This window comes from Pelodiscus sinensis, chromosome 1 (genome assembly GCF_052426305.1).
Source record: "Pelodiscus sinensis isolate ZL-2025 chromosome 1, ASM5242630v1, whole genome shotgun sequence".
NCBI classification, from domain to species: domain Eukaryota; kingdom Metazoa; phylum Chordata; order Testudines; family Trionychidae; genus Pelodiscus; species Pelodiscus sinensis.
The window spans coordinates 191429655-191442896 of record NC_143052.1 but is presented as its reverse complement, the minus strand read 5'-3'; the positions used below and the strand labels follow the sequence as shown (position 1 = coordinate 191442896).

General features: G+C 48.7%; 1 protein-coding gene across 3 annotated transcripts in view; it reads right to left on the bottom strand.

Moving 5' to 3' along the window:
- DYRK1A (dual specificity tyrosine phosphorylation regulated kinase 1A) overlaps positions 1-12895 on the bottom strand; it is a 151305-nt gene extending 138410 nt beyond the window's left edge. Inside the window, exon 1 of one of the 3 annotated variants that reach the window (XM_075911883.2) lies at positions 12349-12895. The gene's annotated coding sequence lies outside the window, so the exon portion shown is untranslated. Of the gene's footprint in view, positions 1-12021; positions 12280-12348 lie in introns of those variants that run through there. The other 2 variants (XM_075911897.2, XM_006125985.4) reach the window with 2 other exon arrangements.
- Positions 12896-13242: the final 347 nt, after the last annotated feature.

The following is a 13242-nucleotide window of genomic DNA, read 5'->3' as shown; positions in this document are numbered from 1 at the left end:
GTGGGTAGTTGATTTTACATGTGTAATTCATTCCAAACAAGCATCCCACAGAGCAGCCTCTATCTGTGGTGAGCCCAGGCCCACCCTGGACAGAGGCTGCTCTGCAGCAGCAGCCCCTGTCTTCAGGTGGCCTGAGCCCCCTGTGGACAGAGGCTGCTCTGGCATCTTGTCTGCCAAGCCCTCTCCCCCAGTGCTGCTGTCTCTCATACAGGGGCAGCAGCGGGGGGAAGCAGCTCCATGGAGCTGGTGCTTGTGGGTAGGTGGCTGTGGGAGGCAGCAAGGAGAGGCAGGTGACTCTATGGAGCCAGCATATGTGGAGAGCCAGCTTAAAAGCTGATAGAGAGGCAGTAGCATGGGGGAGCAAGCAGCTCCGTAGGAGTCACTAGGCGTGGGAAGCCGACTTAAAAACTATCTTCCCACATGTACCAGCTCCCACCTGACCTCTCATCCTCTGACAGACAGGTCCAAGTGCAAAGTCAGCAATATGGGAGAGGTGTCCGGGGGCAGGCAGCTCTGTGGGATCCGCTGCTCATGAGGAGCCAACTCCCCCACTCCAAGCACCAGCTCCTGCTTGCCCCCCCATGATGCTACCTCTGTGGGAGGCAGTGGGGGGAGGGGGGCGGTACGCAGCTCTGCAGGAACCAACATGCATGCTGAGCTGGCTTTAATCTGGCTCCCCCCAGGAACTGGCTCCCTTCTCCCCCCGCCACCTCTGATACAGAGGCAGTAAGGGGGCGTGGGAGTTACATGTAATGATTTGGATTAACCTATAAGGCAAGGCTTATTGGTTAATCATTTAAACAGCTATATGCTAACACCCCTACCACGAACCCCCACACATGCACATTAGGAGAATGTTATGGTTGAATGGATAAGCAGTCAAGTCAAGAAATTTTGCCTTTATTGCATTTATACTGTTTTTAAAGCATCACACAATACCATGGGAACCAGCTCATGACTGAAGCACTATTGTAATTAGGGATGTTAGAGTTTAACAGATTAACCGATAAGATGATGCTTATCAGTTAATGGTGTTGATTAAACTCAGCCAACTCTCGGGGAAGCAGCTTCGCTGCAGACGGGCAGTGAGAGCCTACTCCCCAGAAGCTGGGTGGGCAAGAGCTGCCTGCTCCATTCCTGGGAAGGAGGCTTTACTGTGGGCTCTGCAGTATACAGCTAAACTTTATACTGCAGAGCCCACAGTGCATGTAATCGCTAAGATATTTTAGCAGTTATACGATTACAGTAGTACACACTTGTTAACATCTCTAACTGTAATACAAAACAGAAACTCTGCTAACTACTTCCCCTGTGTATTCAGTATGACAGATTTTTAATTTATACTCATTACTTCTAAAATAATACGCTAGTATACATTTTCCCCTTCAATTTTGTACAGTCATGTAGCAATTGTAATACCTTGTATCGTGGACACTGTTTGACACATGACTTTCAGGGACATTCTTAGAAAACTGAACTTATAAAACATATTGCATATTAAATATACAGAGTAACAGTGAAACTAAACTGACATACATAGGCCATTCAACAATGAAGTTATATTAACTTTGTAGTCAACTCACTCCCTGTTCTATTGCAACTGAAAAAGTTTGTGATACTAGCTAAACAAAAAAGAAAAAAAAACACAATACCAGGTTGCAGTTAAGGGCACTACAGTAAAACTCCAATGGTCCGGCATCTGATGGTCCGGCACTCCTGATGGTCCAGCACCATCAGGAACCTGGAAGTGCTCCGGGCAGCCGGACCATTGGAGCTGCTCTGCCCCGGCTTCCTGGAATCAGCCCCTGATCAGTTTCAGCAGCAGCTGACTTGGGTACACCTGGGACAGAGCAGCTGGGGTGCCGAGGTGCGGCGCTGCGGGGACCAACCCCGCAGCATCCCAGCTGCTCTGTCCCAGGCGTCCCAATTCAGCTGCTGTTAAAACTGACCAGCAGCTGACTCCAGGAAGCCCAGGGCAGAGCAGCTCTGCCTCGGGCTTCCCGGAGTCAGCCGCTGATCAGTATCAGCAGCGGCTGACTTGGGACACCTGGGGCAGAGCAGCTGGGGTGCTGCCAGGTTAGTCCAGTAGCGCCAAGGAGCGGCACTGTGGGACCAACCCAGCAGCACCCCAGCTGCTCTGTCCTAGGTGTCCCCAAGAGCAACTGGGGTGCTGCCGGGTTGGTCTCGCGGCGCCAAGGATCGGCACTACCAGACCAACCTGGCAGCACTCCAGCTGCTCTGCTGCAGGCGTCCCCGATTCAGCCGCTGCTGAAACTGACCAGCAGCGGCTGAATCAGGGACGCCTGGGGCAGAGCCGGAATATCGGAAGGGGGGGCTATGAGGGGTCTGGGGTGGCATCCCCCTCATCCCACCCCAGACCCCTCATAGCCCACCCTTTCGATAGCCCGGCATATCTGATAATCCGGCACCCCCGGATCCTAAAGGTGCCGGATTATCGGAAGTTTACTGTATTTCGTAAATACTAACATACAGCAGCAACCAGTCCCACTAACTTAAATGTGCCCATTTGTGTGTAAATATCTGCAGTATCAGAGCCTAACTTATTAAAATGTATACCGTAAAAAGAGAATGCTTATATAAAAAGTTTAAACCTGTAAAATTATAGTGAACCTTTAGTACAATACAATTAGTGTATGTAGAAAAAGCACAACACGCTATACTTTTGCATCTGCACTTCTACAAAAGTGTTGTATATTATATTTCTGGAATAACAGAATCTGATGTAAAGAATTACAGATATGGATAAGTGAATTCTCAAATGCTACATCTAATTACATCACCTCCCATAACATTATCAAAGTTATCACCATATTTCAGATGTTCAAGGTAAGTTTTCCTGTTCGTCAGTATACCATCAAATGTGGTGTTAGTTGCTATTCAGAATTCCCAATGAAGAAACTAAGGATGTTAAGTATCAGAGGGGTAGCCGAGTTAGTTTGAATCTGGAAAAGCGACGAGGAGTCCTGTGGCACCTTATAGACTAATAGATTTATGCTCCAATAAATCTGTTAGTCTATAAGGTGCCACAGGACTCCTAGTCACTTTATAAGGATGTTAAGTAATGGTTAATTAAATAGTTGATGGAATTCCATTGACTACTCGATTAGTCAATTGCGGGGGGAGGGGGAGAGGCACTCACTATTGCCACTGCAGCTCTGCATTTTAAATATAGTAAGAGCCACTGGGCTCTTACTACAGCCACTCCCCGAGTTACAACCACCTCCACTTACGATCATCCACACATACAACCAAAGCGGTCGTAAATGCGGATCCGAGTTACGAACGGCGATCCACGCTTACGAACAGCACTGTCGCCATGTAACTCTATGGGATTCGAGTTACGGACCAAATGTTGGTCCGTAACTTGTTCGTAACTCGGGGAGCGGCTGTACATTTAAAGTGCAGAGTCACAGTGGGGGCAGCACAAGCCAGGACTGACCAGAATCGGCTAGGGATGTAATAATGTAGTCCATTAAGTGATTAACCAATAAGCAAAAGCTTATAGGATAATGCTACAGACTACATGCATTCTCCCCTCCCACTTGCCAGTAAATTTTTTAGCTAGTTGGCCAACAGCCCACCTCAGTCCTGGCTTGAAACGGGTCCGGGACCTACCCCTACTGCGACTCTGCAGCAACCCAGCTTAGTTCAGACTCATACTGGGTCCAGAAGATCAGACCCTCTTAGACAAGGGCTGCTGCCACCCCATGCTACTGCCTCTTTATCAGAGATAGCAGTACAAGGCGACAGGAAGCTGGCTCCCCTCGCAAACCATGTCCCATCTGGCACCCTGCATTGCTGCCTCTAATACAGAGGCAGTACCGCAAAGTGGCAGGAAGCTTCTCAGGAGTTAGGCTAGTGCAAAGTGGCTGCCGGCCCTGCCCCCTGGGCCTCTAGACTAGTCAACTAACCAATAATAATTCTTGAGGTTACTCGACTATTCAGTTAATAACATTTAACATCCCTAGTCCCAGCTCGCGCAGGCTCCGGAACTGCTGTGGCTCTGCCCCCTTCCCACCTGGATAGAGATGGTGCTGGAGGGAAGCAACTTTTAAGCCGGCTCCCCCCAGCACCATCTCCTGCTTCCCCCGCTTGATGCCTCTGACAGAAAGACTAGTCACTCAACTAGTTGCTTACATCCCTTAAAAAACCCCAAATCAGATGCAATAAAAAAAAAAAAAAAAAAACACTGATAATGAATTTTTACCATCATCACTGAGATGGATTGTGATCAGATATGTACCCACCATGAATTTCATAGTTCAGTCATGAAAAATGACATACTTTTGTATAATGTATGGTGATGTTTTGTTTTATATAACTGGGTTCCAAAAAAAATTAGGTAAGTTCTTGGAGAATACATCCATCTATGGCTATTAATCAAGATGATCAGGGATGCAAATCATGCTGTTGATATCCCTAAAGCTTCTTACTGCTAGAAGCTGGCACTGGATAAGAGGGGATACATTACACAATAATTGCCCTGTTCTGATCATTCCATCTGAAGCATGTGGTACTGGCCACCGTCTTAAGACAGGATACCAAGTCAAACCAGTGGTCCATTTAGCCCAGTATGGCCATTCTTATACAGGCAGTCCTCGAGTTACGCGGATCCGACTTATGTCGGATCCGCAGTTACGAACCAGGTTTTTCTCGCCCCGGAGGACGGGAGCAGCGGGACGCCCAGATGCACCGCGGTCCCGCCGCCCGCGTCCTCCGGGGCGAGAAAAGCTGCTCCGCGTCTCCCTGGTCTGCTGGGGGGGAGCCCCCCCAGCAGACCAGGGAGACGCTGAGCAAAACTGCGGAGCACGCGGGCAGCGGGACAGCCCAGACGCGCAGCGGCTGTCCCGCTCCCGGCGTCCTCCGAGGCTTTGCTCCCCGTCTCTCTGCTGGGGAGCAAAGCCTAAGAGGATGCCGGCAGCGGGACAGCCGCGGCGTGTCTGGGCTCTCCCGCTGCCCGCGTGTTCCGCGGCTTTGCTCCATGTCTCCCTGGTCTGCTGGTCTCCAGCAGACCAGGGAGACGCGGAGCAAAGCCGCGGAGGACCCGGGCGGCAGGACCGCGGTGCGTCTCGGTCCACCACCTGCGTCTCCCTGGTCTGCTGGGGGGGGGAGGGGTGCAGCTGGTGCTCCCCCCCCCCAGCAGACCAGGCTTTTCTCTGGACGCCTGTGGTAGAGCAGCTGGGGCGCTGCCGGTTGGCCCCGCAGCGCTGCTCTGGGCGCTACTGGACCAACCCGGCAGCACCCCAGCTGTTCTGCCCCAGGCGTCCTGATTCAGCCGCTGCTGGTCAGTTTCAGCAGCGGCTGAATCAGGACGCCTGGGGCAGAGCAGCTTGGGTGCTGGTGGGTTGGTCCAGTAGCGCCGAGGAGCGGCGCTACTGGAGCAACCCAGCAGCACCCCAGCTGCTCTGCCCCAGGCGTCCCCAAGACAGCCGCTGCTGAAACTGACCAGCACTGACTACAGGAAGCCCGAGGCAGAGTTGCTCTGCCCCGGGCTTCCTGGAATCAGCCGCTGATCAGTTTCAGCAGCAGCTGACTTGAGGACTCCTGGGGTTCTTAAGCTGATTCTGTTTGTAAGTCGGAACTGGCGTCCAGATTCAGCCTGTTGAAACTGATCAGCGGCTGATTCCAGGGAGCCCGGGGCAGAGCAACTCTGCCTCGGGCTTCCTGTAGTCAGCCGCTGGTCAGTTTCAGCAGCGGCTGAATCTGGACGCCAGTTCCAACTTACATACAGATTCAACTTAAGAACTTAACCCAGGGACTGCCTGTATTATGTTCCAAAAATTATTTGTTTGGGTATAATGACAAAGTTTGTGGTGCTAATCAGACAGACAAAACAGGGTTCTGTGTGGGAAAGATTCCATGTGCTCAAGATAATGTGGAAAAAGGGCAAGTACTTAACACTTTTCTTTCTTGCCAGACAACAAAGCTTTCTTCTTTTTACAGCAGAGGTGGGGAACCTTTTTTGGGTGGGTGGGTGGGGAGGAAAGAGGGTGCCCACCCAGAGAAAAATTGGTTGGGGGCTGCACACCAGTGAGAAGCAAAAAAAAAAAAAAAAAAAGAAGAACAAACCCTCACTGATGTGGCACCTGACTGAAAAGAAGACAGACCCTCCCCACATTCCCCTCACACACCAGAGCATACCCGGCCCACCCTAATAGATTTTGTGCACTTTAGCCTCACAGTGAGGTAGTGGGGGGGAGGGGGAAAGAGGGCTGGAGTACCAGTATGGACTTCCCAATGCAGTGGGGGGGAGGGGTGTCCATGAGCCTCAGGGGACTGGATCCAGGCTAGCCAGGGGCCGCATCCAGGCCCTGGGCCTGAGGTTCCCCATCCCTGTTTTACACCATTAATTCAGTTTCACAGATGGTCCTCTGTGTTCTTGATCTCAGATGTAACCAATCCAGTTTCTCTACAAGGGAAATTAATGTGAATAGGCCTGACAATCTTTTGCTGAGGAGCCACTGTTATCAGAATAAACTAGAACCATGATGTCCAACACACTAGCCACATATGTATGGTGACCATATTTTCTGAACCAAAATTAGGGACATATTAGCCATGCACCCTGATCCCTGTTAGTCACACACCCTGCCACAAGAAGTCTCACCCCTTGAGGTAGTACTCCAGGGATCAAGGTGGACACATCATCAGAAATAAAGGGTCGTGTAACCCCTCTAAGAACTCCCCCCACCATCTTCCTACCAATAGGGATGGGCCTGGCCCCCATAGGACCTGCCTTCCCTCCCCCCCATGCAACTATCCTGAAATTACATTAACCCAATTTGCTCTGCATTAACTCGGGGGGGAGACGCTGGGGCAAGCATTCCCTCTTAGATTTTCCTCCCATGAGCACAGTGAATGTTCTCCTGTGCATCAGTATTGAGTTCATGTGTGCTTGTTTGGATGTGTACCACTGTGGCACCCAAGTTATGAATAAGTATCTTATAAACCTCTCCCTTTTCCCTCTGCTGCCATGTCTCCTCCCCTCCCCCCATCTGTTCCCCTGGTGCATGCTGCCTCCCACCCCTTACCCTCCTCTGTTGTCCTGGCTCCTGCCCTTCTCACTCCCCTCAACCTTTTGGGGACCTGCCCCCCTCCCCTGCACCAGCCCTTCTCTTCCCCGTGTCCACTCCTCTTCTAGTCCCACTCTGATCATCTGTAGCTACCCCTTCCAAACCCCTCTCCTTACATCTCCCTCTACCCACTTGCCCTGCCTCTCTCCTCTGTCGCCTTTCCCTTCCCTCCCCTCCACGAGTCTGCCCTTCTGCTTCACCCCCACAATCCTCTGGCACCTGCACCTACCCTTACCTCTTGGTGCCTTCCCCTTTCTTCTGCTGCCCCTCTCCTCAGCACAAGCCCCTTACTCTCCTCACCCCCAGCTCCCCTTTAGTTCTCACCCTGCCCCTTCCCTCACCTTCTGCCTTCAACGTGGAAAGCAGTTTGCAGGGCCAGCCCCAGATGCTCCTGGGGTGGATTTTTAGTACCGCAGTCCTGGTCACTGCAGGCAGCCCGGTTCCAGCTGGAGCCACCCATGGGGACTGGGACCACAGTACTAAAAATAGCACCGTGGACATCCTCCACTCCAGCCCCTGCACCTGGCGGTCCCGGCACCTGAGAGCCCCATCCCACAGCACCCCAGCCGGGCTCCATGTAGCTCCTGCCAGGGCTCCAAGGAGAAGGAGGCAGTGCCTCCAGACAAGAACCCCACACAGCAGAGGCAGTCCCGTGGGGGGGGGGGGGAGGACCACATGCTACCGGAAGCCAGCCCATCTGCCCTACAAACCCTGCTCAGGGGGTGGGGGAGGAGGCTGCTGCACTGTGCAAGGAGCAATGACACCACGCCATTTCTTGCTTCTTCCTGCAAGCTGATATCCCCGTCAAGTAGTGAAATATCTGGCAGGACATTCCAGGACATTTCACTAGTTGATGGGGCACCAGGACAGAGTGTTTAAATTCAGGACTTTCCTGGAAAGATCAGAATGTGTGGTCAGTGTACACATGTGGCTATTTGGCGGTTGAGTGTGGCTAGTTTGCTATAGCAGTAGCCATATATTGTAGGAAAGACAAGTGAAAATTTGTGTACATGCACTGAACAGATTTAATAATAAACCACCAATTTTAACTATAGTAAAAATCTCAGAGTTCCAAACAATTCAGGAATAGAAGTTGTTTGCAAGTCTGAATAGGGGTGTTAAATTTTGATTAATTAACTAATCAAATAGTCAATGGGAAGTCTATTGACTATTCGATTAGCCGATAAGGAATATCAAAGGTGAAATGCTGTGCAATGCACAAGAGCCCCAGCAGGGACTCTTGTGCATTTCAAAGAGGAAGTGCCAGATGGAGCCTGGGGCCATGCTATTTTGGGGGGAAGGGTTTCTGCTGCTTCTTGATTGTGTTCTTCCAGTGGCAAATTAGGTGTGTAGTTATTGATCAGTTTTTAACTCCTCTGTTCATAACTCTAAGGTTTACTGCACTTACATTTTAATTCAGGATGCCACACTCAGATAAAGGACAAGTTAGTCACTTAAAAATATGTTTTTCGTTTGTAAAGCCTATCATGGCTTGACTGTATTAATTCATTTAAAAATGTGTTTAAGTGAACATTAACTAATTAGTATAAATTAAGATATTGAAAAATGGTAATTTTTGGTGTTTTAATGTATCCAATAATTCACTTGAATAGACTATTTTTAGGCATCTCAACTAACATTTGCAGAACAGCACTGTCCTTGTGCATCAATTTGTAAATTTTTCAAACTGTTGCCCCAAAGTAACAACAAAACTGATTACTAAGTACTCTTTGGGGATAGTCAAACTTTTCACTTTAAGGGTACATTAATTAATCATTGACCCTTCCTACCCTAATTAACCCAACCATAACTGAGACAAACTTGTGTTTTCATTTTTAAACACATTAGAACTTCAATCACTGCATGTTTTAAATGCAGTGATTTCTCTCAAAATGAGACTTCTGTTTAGTCAGTTTCACTTTTACATACTTAGCACTCAAACATTTGGATTTTAAAGGTTGAAGAAGAACATTTGTTTACAAGCAATTTCTTAGTTTATTTTAATTGTAGTGATAATTTTATTGGTCTTGAATTTGTTTTGCAAATCTTTTTACAAATGTTAAATTTAAAGCCAAATTTAAATTGATTGTGTTCTTTACAAAAAAAAAAAATCAAACAGCACTTTACACATTAATGATAAGGAAACAATCCACATTTGGTCCCAAAGGATATAGTTAGCGCAGGAAATCGGCATCCAAATTAGCCTAGTCCAGGTGTCAGCAACCCCAGTACAAAACCACACACTTTTTACAGTGTTCTTCCCATTTCTGCACTCATCTGTGTTTGTGGTAGAAGAAGGAGGACATATTTCATAATTCTTTGAACTAAGATTATCTATAATTCTTTTGCAGTCAGTTGAGGGAGAACTTGTTACTTTTCTCACAATTCCCCATGAAGGCCAATCGGCACTTGCCTCATTAAGCTTCTATCCCTACTGCAAAGTGAACAGGTTCCAGCCCAAGCTAAAGCAGAGCCCAAGCTTATAGCTCTTCCAAACAGTATGTAGACCGTAGATGGGGGAAGAGGCTAAAAACAAGGGAACTCTGCAATGAAGACCTACCAAAAGTATTGACATACGCCTATAATAGGAAAATAAATTATAAGTTGGTAATTTTTACAACAGTTTTTGAGGCGATGGAGAATCAAAAAAATAATCACAAATCTTTCATCCCTAAATAAGAAAAGAAAAGGATCCACACGGATTATATTTGAAGACTACTAGCAAGCTGTAATACTAAAACATGATATACAATTGATGATAAAGTCACTCAAGTTTTTATGGGGATGATCTATCCCCCTCACTACCTTGGGAAATATTGCACTTATATTCTCTCTGCATGGCATGCTTAGTTGTTTCTGAGGAGTTTACAGATCAGGTCAGAAATTGTTATTAAAAGATCAGCACAATATATACTAGAGATAATTCCTCTCTCCTTCCAATAACCAGTGAAAAAGAACATATTCCCCTTATCAGAACTACTTGTTTACTTACTTTCTCATAGATTTACAACCACACACAACAAAAACCCCACACCACAAAATTAGGAAAGTTTTCAATAGGAAAGCTCTCAAACAGACATTCTTGTATACATATCCTACCTTTTTGTTTTTGCTCATTTGAGTTACCATAATTGACCTCACAACTCTTTCACCTGTTGAGACAGTCTAAATGTTTCAATTCAGTTAAAAGTTTCTCTTTAAACCCTTTTCTAGACTAAGATTTAAAGATGGGGTACTACCATGTTAGAAAACACATACCATTTTAAAAAGTCTAGTCTAGACAAGTTAAATTGCTTTATAATACAGGCTAAACTTGTCAAGTTAGTGCATCTTGTCCAGACCATACCTAACATGTGCTAACATCTACACAGAGCCCAAAACTTTCAAAAAAAAGACAGATGCTTAACAGACCACATCACTATCACCTTACACATAGTGTGAATACTATTGGAATGTCATTGGACTTTTTTGAAGCACAAGTATCAGAGAAATCTCCTTGCCTCTACTACTTACTAAAACCATCCTCACTCACTCTTCTTTACTCAAATTGGCCACTAAAAAACAAGATAAGTTCAAAACCTACACAAATCTTATTTCAGTAAATATAATAAAGTTACTGACATAAATTGTGTCCTACCATATTTTTGTTAGCCTGGAAACGATATCAAAGTACTTTTTATTTAGCAAACACTTGTACAGTATCTAGAAATAAGAAACTGTTCCTTTTGTAAAGCTATAAAACTAATTGCTCTCTTTCATTCAACTTCTAAACCAGATGCATTCACTTTGCACATTAACTTCAAGATACATGTATGAAGCACTGTTAAGTTAGACACTTACGATAAATGCCAAAAAAAGTAATAGAAAGAAAAAATAAAACTTATGCACACTTTATATCAATTACATTAAACCTCAAATATAGAAAACACCCTTGTTGCAGGTACCTCTTCATATGAGCTGATGACACCAAAACCAATCTACAGAACAATTTATATATTTAATAAATTCGCTGAACACATGAAAACCAGTAATCAGACTAGTAACATTTAACATTCAAATACTGGAATGTAGTTACTAACACATCAGACCCAAAAGAGTATAATTATTTCAACAGTATTCTGCAGTTACCAAAAATGAGGATTTATCAGAATACTTCCGGATTCTTAAGAAAGCTTCATTTGGAATAAGTTAAAAAAAAACCAATCTGATAGCAATATAATGATAAAAATAGTTAATTTCTATTTGTACAGAACCTTGAGCACTGTCCATTTAAAAGTGACTGTAATACTTGCAAGTGTTTGGAAACACATACCATTTTATCTGCACGTTATCTCTGGGATGCAAATAAGTCATATATTTTATCCTTGTCGATTTTTAACAAGTTCTCTCTATTTATTAGCTAAAAACACCTCCGTTTGATTTTTTCCTGATGACTGGAGAATAATGAAAGCTAAGCAGCACCAGCATTCAAGATTCTTGATCAAAGAATCCTTACACAGTCCTTGGAAAGACTAAACTAGAAACTACACGGCTGAGAGAGTCAGAAACACATCATTATTGGAATGTCTAGTTACAGTACTTTAGTTGCAGTTTGGGACTTTGTTAGCAAAAGAGCTGCTTTACAGCAAAAACGTTTATTATCTCAAATGCATGATGTATGTTTTCTAGCTTCTTTAGCAACACAGCCAAACACTGCAGCTAGCTAACGACTAGAAGACGTGCACTCTGTGGGTTTTCCAAAATGACAGTAACGTGACAAGTATTCCCACCATCCCCACCTCCAACTTCCACACCTGACACAGAAATCGCGAACCCGAGTGCAGACGGGGCACTTCAGCCCACCACCACAACAGGTGCCTGCTCTGTTCAACTTCTGACTCGTTCCCGGCCTAGGGGGCTGCGGAAGAGCCCGACACATCTCACCTACCATAAGGTCACAGCCGGAGAGTCCTGCCATCCCCTTCCCACTCCGCAGCCGGGATCATCGCCCCGCTCTCCCAGCCCCCGGGACCAGAACGACAAGAGCAGCCCTGGCCGGGCAGCGGGGGCCGCAGAGCCCAACACCTTCATGCCAGGGAGAAAAAGGTGTTGCGGCCGCCCGGCCAGACCCAGCCTCCCCAGGGCGGCGCGGGTGCAGCGGGCCCGGCCCGGCAAGCTGGGGCGGGGACTCCCCGGCCCCTTGCTCTAAGATGGCAGCGGGGCTGTCCCCGCGTCGAGGGGCCGGCATTAGCGGGGCCGGCGCCAGGGCACTTACCCGTGTGGGGGCGGCGGCGGCCTCTGCTCTCCTGCCCGGCTGCCGTCGGGGGCCGGTCCCGGCAGAGGCCTCCTCTCGCGAGCTGCGGGGAGGCGGCAGCGGCTGAGCCCGGCGCTTCCCCCGCCTCGGCCAAGAGTCCCAGCACCGCAGCGCGTCCGCTCCGCCAGTCCCGCCGCCCTCGGGCCCCGGTTGTGGCGCGGGGCCCCGGCCCCGGAGGGAGCCTGCAACGCGCCTCCCTCTCGCGGGGAGTCGAGGGGGGGGGCCCGGCCCGGCGGGCGGATCCGCGGCGCTTCCTGGCCGGGCAGATTTTCTATCGCTCACAAAATGGCGCGCGTTCCAAACCTGCGCAGCCACCGGCGGCAGCCGGGCCCGGACGCGGCGGTGGCGGCGGCGGCCCGAGCCCCGGCCAGGCAGCTCGCAGACAGCGGCGCGAGCGAGGGAGCTGGCGGACGGGCGGGGGGAGCGCAGCGCCGAACCGAGCCCCCGGGAACTCCTCGCTCACTTGCCCGCCCGCTCTCCCCTCCCTCCCCGCCCCCCCTGCTCCTCCCCCTCCCCCCTTCCGAGCCGGCTTCTCCAGGGCTGTTCTCCGGACCGCTCCTTGCCGCGCCCGCCCGCGCCGCCGCCCCCTCCCCCCGTCCCCTCTCTGCCGCCGCCAAGGGACGGAGCCCCTAAAACCCGCGAGGACGGTTTCCTGGGTAAAATTATAATTCGAGCGGGAAGGGAAAATTATTTGAAAAAAAAAAACCCCAACTGACAAAATGGCGACGGGACAAGCCTGTTACTATGGTAACTGTCAATCACGGCGGGAGGCCGCGCTGACGTGAGGAGGGGGAGAAATGGGCGAAGGCGGGGCTTGGTTGCCGTGGCAACTGGTGCCTCTCTCTCTCTCCCTCC